This window comes from Malania oleifera, chromosome 13 (genome assembly GCF_029873635.1).
Source record: "Malania oleifera isolate guangnan ecotype guangnan chromosome 13, ASM2987363v1, whole genome shotgun sequence".
Lineage (NCBI taxonomy): Eukaryota > Viridiplantae > Streptophyta > Magnoliopsida > Santalales > Ximeniaceae > Malania > Malania oleifera.
In genome coordinates, this window is record NC_080429.1 from 9,111,518 (window position 1) to 9,118,845 (window position 7,328).

The 7,328-nt window shown below is 36.6% G+C and overlaps 1 non-coding gene across 1 annotated transcript; it reads left to right on the forward strand.

Moving 5' to 3' along the window:
* The first annotated feature begins 6,414 nt into the window (after nt 1-6,414).
* Nucleotides 6,415-6,521, forward strand: LOC131147074 (small nucleolar RNA R71). The gene has a single exon (XR_009134600.1). It is a non-coding gene; the product is annotated as a small nucleolar RNA R71 (small nucleolar RNA).
* The last annotated feature ends 807 nt before the right edge of the window (nt 6,522-7,328 follow it).

Sequence of the window (7,328 nt, forward strand, 5' to 3'; positions counted from 1 at the left end):
ATTTCTTTACTTGGGAGTTTGGGTTAAAGAGGGATTTTTGTGTTGAAGCATAATCATTCATAAAACGATTGTATCATTTCCATACATTCTGAGCTTCAAGTTACATCATATGTTAATGTACTAAGACTTTGAATTGTACTCACCAGCTTTTGTTAGAAGCAACATTGAGTGTTTGCAGATTTGAGCCTAAATTGTAAACACGGTTCGGATTGTGAACCGAGTGTGAGGAGGAAGTTGTACCTCTTGTAAGCAGCGGATTAGGAGGAAGTTGTATCTCTTGTAAGCAGCGGACTAGGAGGGAGCTATACCTCTTGTAAGCAACGGACTGTAAGGGAAGCTCCATCCCAATTTAAGGAGTAGGGATTATAGTGGAATCCTTGAGTGAGTTGCTCAAAGCGAGGAAGTAGGCCGGGTTGGCTGAACCTCGTAAAATCGTGGTTGCATTCTCTCTTCCTTTATCCTTTTTATTTTTCACATCGTATTTTAATTTCTTACTTGCTTGTGTATGTTGACTAACTTTACACGTACTTAATTGGGTAAAAAGGAATTCATTGATAAAATAACTTTAATTCAGACATAAGTCCCTACCATTAATTAGTTAAACATAGAAATAGGGATTGATTGGTAAATAGGTTTCAAAGAATTTTTTAAAATACCCAATTCACCCCCCTCTTGGGATTACACCTTAATCAACATAACGTGAATGAAATTCAGGGTTGTGTCATAACAAATTCAGTGAGTGAATGTACATGCAACACAACCATACCTTTTCACATATAATAATATCACCAAATTACACACAAACTCATTCATACCCAATTCACGCAACTCCGAAATAAGTCATTCGTGTAAGTTTCATCATTATATAGCCATTAAGCACATTATACTCACATAAGATTAACCAGCAGTCACAATTGAGAGTTAATGTAGTCATATAAACTCGAGTATAAATAGGAGAAATATCGAAGCATGTGTAATGTGTATGACTCGTTACACCTAGGAGATCCGTGGTCACCTACAGAACTACTGCTTTGACTTGGCCTAACTGGTATACCCTCAAAAACACTCAAAAATGATGGTTTCACTCATTGTGTGTGAGGAGGAGTGTCATGATCAAACATACCACATACTATAAGGAACAAAAGCTAAATGTACCAAGTGGACTAGTATGAAAAGGGTCCAACTTATTTACGAGGTGTCGGGTCCTTCACCCTAGCATCTTCTCACCTACTCGCCATATCCAACCAAGGCCACCCTAGATCAACTTATTCACAAATCAGGCATGAATACATCTGAGGCATTAGGCGAGTGAAGAGTCTTCATAAATGGAGAACATGTGTCGTGTCCCTGACTTTTGTTGTAGTTGTGTGGAGCAAATATTAATCCTTCACCTCTTCTGGGGTATTTCTATTTCTCTTTTTCTTTGTTCTGCTCATTTTTCGATTTTTTTTTTCATGGTCAATTAGGACAATCATAACACTTCTTTTATTATTTTCATACCACCCATGTGCATTAAGCTCGAACAAGAGTTCATGAAATAAGTCTATTTGTAGGGGTGATTCAGCTTTCACATCTTGAGTAAGCTACAAGACTTAGGTTTCTATCTCCCCACTAGATGTCACCTCTAGGCTAGCAAGTCAAAACCCAAGAATAGTGTACAAAGAATATCCAAAAATAAAAAATAAAAATACGGAAAGTTGAGTTTCATGAACTTAGAGTTGACGTCAAAAACTCAAAAGAACGATAAATGACTCAACAGTACCTCACAAGGTATCAAAGTCGCCATGGGCGCCCTCTCAGTGTTCACAAGGAACCCTAAGTGTCACAAGTCACATGAACATATAATTTTTAAGCCTCAATAGATACCATGTAGATACAAGAGTTTATGTAGCTAGAATAACACAATTTAACAACCAATCAACCTTCAATGAGTTACGATTCCTAGTTTAGCCACATAAATAGAAACTACACATAAATGACCCAAGTGTGTACTCCTAGGTTATATGCAAGTATATGAAAGACATAAGTAGTGTCACTCATGGCCTAATCTGTAACGTCCTGCTTAATTAATCATGTAATAATACGAATTTAATAAATAAGTTAACCCAAACCCGTGGATAATGGGGACACCTGTCATTCACAGCGGAACCTAGGCAGCAGTAAATGAAAAACATTATCATCATAACCACAAAAGATATAATACCAGAGTTAACTATAATCCATAAATATGGTATTTATATACATCTCCCAAAATACAAAACATATATGCATATCTAGGAACCCACAACACGCATCTAGTGTCCCTAGATCAAAACTTACCCTCCTAGTGGGGTAGTACTACTAACTCAACAGCAGCCTCGCCCCGCCGGTTTCCTGAAAATTATTTAATGTTCGAGGGTGAGACACTTCTCAGTAAGAGAAAATAAACTAAATACAGTTGTATGGCAACATGAACATTTAATGCAATTATACATATGTAGTACACTTTATATATCTGAAACATTCATCATAACATACTGAATAATCATATATTTTAGTATTTTCTAATAAATCATATAGTTCATAAAATGTCTGGTATAGCTGATAATACTGAAAACAGACTCAGGATGAATAGCTAGCTAGTGTCATGTATTACCCCCCATGACGGGTTGTGTAGCCCCAAGGCGGGACCCTACAATGGTTGGCCGACCACTGCCGAGTTAAAAATGTCCGTAAGTACGATGGACCCGCCACACCCTGATCCGGACTATCAGGTGGACGTCTACAACTCTACACTGAAAGTCACATCAACTATCCATCTCCCACCCCCTCGTGGGGCGGTTAGCACAAATCTAAACATAGATATCTGATCTATATAACTACGGTACCGTGTTTCTGAACTGAACTAAACTAACATCCGGGTTCTGATAACATATAGTACATGATAATATATCATTTAACATAAATGGATTGATAGCATTTCTATATTTTCATAAATAGGACCTTGCACCGAACATTTCGTAAATACGGCCTCGCACCAAATATTTTATAAACACGGTCTTGCGTTGGAAGCATACAACATACACGGCCTTGTGCCAACTATCAATCATGGCCTTGCGCTGAAAATCTCATACATATCATTCTGAGTAAATAAGTATTTTATCATATACTTCAAAGTCATCATATACTGCATTATTTTATAATTCCTGAAAACATGCTTATTCGTAAAATTGTTATAATATAATATGTATCATGTAAAAATAATATTCATGCCACACAATGTTGTGTAAAATGTTATAATATAATATGTATCATGTAAAAATAATATTCATGTCACACAATGCTGTGTAAAATCATACTTTTCATTCTAAAATTACATTTCATGTATAACAATAGTATTTTCCCAAATATGGATTTTCTCAATAATATTCAAATATAAAACATGCTTTCCTAAAAATTAATTTGCTGATAGATAATACTAATTTGCATAGAAAAATAACTGCTTTAGTTTATTCCCTTGCCTGGTATTGAAAAGAAACCCCCTAATTTCACTCGTTTTGCACCCGCAGGGTTTCCCGTTCAACACCCTGAATTCAACAACTCTCAGAACTAAATTTTAGTATTTTCAAGTGAATATCATTTCATATAACTATAAAAAGACCAAATTCTGAATATTTAGCCTTACCTCGAATCAAGGATGAATTTCGAACTTGCCCCACAGACGATCCACTCTGGCAGATATGCAGAGAACTTCCCCAGAAGTGTCGTGGTGGCTTCTGATCGTCGAACTGGCGTAAATCTGGCCCGAAAACTTAGAGAGAAGGAGGAGAAACCAAAGAGAGGAGAGAGAAAGTGAATTTCCTGATTTTTCTGCTTTTAAAACCGAGTTTCACAGTATTTATACTAGGGGCTTCATCGATAAGCCACGTCATCTTGTCGACAAGGTCAATAGGCAATTCATCGACGAACTCTCCCCTTCCTCAACGAAATTTAGAGTCGCCCCAAAAATCCTCTTGGTATCTGCTCATCGATAAAATTCTCCTTCGTCGACGAGCTCATCCCCTTTTCCCTATTTCCATTTTTTCATTTCTTAATTATTATTTAAATACCATTATTCTTCGGGTCATTATATAATCATCCATATTCACACATTTTTTTTTCAATGTTATTCAAAAATGAGAAAGATTGAAGAAAAGAAAGAAACTTCCCTGGCTTCTTGGTGAATTCATCGAGAAATTAAATTTTCAGTTTTGTACTCGTGCCAAATAAACCTGCATAAAAAATCTAACTTATTCAAAAGTGCATAGATAAATAAATAAAGTAATAAATATAAAAAAAAATAAACAAAAGAAAAACTCTTTGGGTTGCCTCTCATAAGCGCTTGTTCTGACCATTAACTCTGAATATTTTCCTTGTCTTGTCCTTCAAGTCTATTGCTCCAAAAGGGAAAATTTTGTCAATTGTATAAGGACCTGTCCATCTTGATCTCAACTTACCCGGGAGGAGTTTTAATCTTGAGTTAAAGAGTAGAACTTGTTGTCCTGGAGCAAACTCATGCCTAAGAATCTGTTTGTCATGCCACTTCTTTGTCTGCTCTTTGTAGATTTTTGCATTTTCACATGCATCACCTGAGAACGCATAGCGAAGATGCTCAGGGAATTGCTTCAAATCTAGAGATATAGGTTGCTGCATCTTTTCTTTAGAGATTAGAGAATCCATCTTTGCTACCATAGGTTCTAGCCTCCCTACACGTTGCTATGTTGTAATCTGCTGTAAGGATCGTTCTAGGTGATCAGCTGGTACATCTTTTTGAAAGGTTTTTTCTACACCTTGTTGAATGACATCTACCTAAAAGCAAGTGCTTAGATCCTCTGGGAATCTCATGTCTTGGTAAATGTTGAACATAACCTCTTCCTTGTCCACTCTCAATGTTAACTCGCCCTTTTGAACATCAATTAAAGCCCTTCCAGTGGCCAAGAATGGTCGGCCAAGAATTAGTGGGACTTCTTGGTCTTCCTCCATATCTAACACCATAAAATCAACAAGAAAAATGAATTTATCCACCTTTACCAATACGTCTTCCATGATTCCACGTGGATACTTGATGGATTGGTCTGCTAGTTGCAAAGAAATGGTTGTTTGTTTCATCTCTCCAAGTCCCAATTTCTTGCAAATAGAAAGTGACATAAGATTAATGCTAGCACCAAGATCACATAAAACTTTATCAAAAAATGAATTTCCAATAGTGCAAAGCAAAATAAAGCTCCCTGGATCTTTTAATTTTTGAGGGAATTTCTTTTGGAGAATAGCACTACACTCCTTGGTAAGCTTCACTATTTCGAACTCCTCCAACCTTCTTTTCTTTGAAACGATGTCATTCAGGAATTTGACATAATTTGGCATTTGTTCCAAGGCATTTGCAAAAGGAATATTTATGTGAATTTTCTTTAAAATATCCAAAAACTTAGAAAATTGCTTATCTAATTTTTGTTTTTGAAAGCGTTGAGGATAAGGAAGTGGAGTAGAGAAAATAGGCGGATTGTAAGGAAATGAAATTTCCGGTGACGTGTCAGTCTCTACTGGTGTGTCATTCACCATCTCCTCTTCTTTCCCTTTATTCTTGTTTCAGCCATTCTTTTTAGTTGTAGGTGCGGACATGGTTTCCTTTGCTAGTAACTTCTCAATTTCTCTTGCACTCCTAAGTGTGATGGCCTTGCATTGTTCCTTTGGGTTTACCTTTGTGTTGCTAGGAATAGTTCCTCTTTGTTGGGAATTTATTGTCGTGGCCAGTTGCCCAATTTGCATTTCAAGATTCTTCACAGTGGCTCCCATATTGTTGCAATGAGCCTCGATGTTGTCTAGTCGTGCATCTGTCTTTTTAAACCTTACTTTTGTCTCCTCAACAAATGATATCATGGCATCCTCAAGTGACATCTTCTTCTCACTTTGTTGACTATCAAGTCCTGGGGTTGTAGCACATTCCTTGTATTTCCATAAGACAAATTCTCATGATTTTGAAGCCCTAGATGGTAATATTGTGGCAAAGTATCACCACGATAATTGTAGTTCCAATTGTTGATGTATTGAACATGTTCTTGACCCGCTCCATTGTTTGGATTTGTCCTACTTGTAGCTACCACATATTCTGCACTTTATGGTATCCTTTGGGTTGTCAAAGCCGAAATATGATGAGACATAGAAGCAACTTGAGCTGAAAGTGTAGCAAACAACTCCAATTCATGAATTCCAGCAACTTTCTTAGCCATAGTTCTCTCGGTTGGCCATTGATAGTTATTTGAGGCTATTTCTTCCAAAAGAGCAGTAGCTCCCTCAAGTGTCTTTGACATAAAAGTTCCCCCAGATGCAGCATCAACTAAAGTCCGTGTTTGCCCGTTTAACCCATTATAGAACATTTGAATATGTAACCAATCCGACAATCCATGTTGTGGGCAAAGTTGAATCAAATCCTTATACCTTTCCCATGCTTCATAGAGTGATTCAAAATCATGTTGCTTGAATTGACCAATCTCACTCCTGAGTTGAGCTATTTTTGCAAGTGGAAAGAATTTAGTGAGAAATTTTTCTGCTATGTCCTGCCAACTCGTGATACTCCCAGGTTGTAAATACTGTAGCCAACCTCTTGCTTTGTTCCTAAAAAAGAAAGGGAACAATCTCAGTCTAATGGTGTCTTCAGTAATACCATTGATCTTCACAGTGTCACAAATCTCCAGAAACATCGCCAGATGGATATTGGGATCATCAAGTGGTGATCCACTGAAATGGGCCTGCTGCACCATGCTGATTAATGCGGGTTTAAGCTCGAAATTGTTTTAATGGGCTGGCGTCTGATACCCGAATAGTTGTCATTCACAACTGGTCATACATAATCCTTTAGGGCGCGTGGCTGCATGTTATCTTGTCTATTCTCCATGGCTAATGCCCTCTTTTTCCATAGTACTCTAAGCATTCTTTAATCTCCGGATCAAAAGGAATAATGGCACGTGTTCTAGCACTGCGCATTCAACATAAAAAACACACCATAAATACAGAGAAAAAAATTATAACAAAATAAAAAGAAAAGAAATAAATAAAAATATAAAAATAAAATTATAAATTAAAACCAAGATTACTTTGTATCGATATTAACAAAAAAAATAAAAACTCAATTCCCGGCAACAGTGCCAAAAACTTGATCAGTGCAAACTGCAAGTGCACAGTATAGTAATTTTATAATATAATGATGTGTAGAGTATTATCCTCAGGGATTGATGTCTTCATTTTACTAAGTACCGAATTTATAATAACCTTGATTTTATTTAGAAAAATTAATAATTTTAGATTGCGAAATT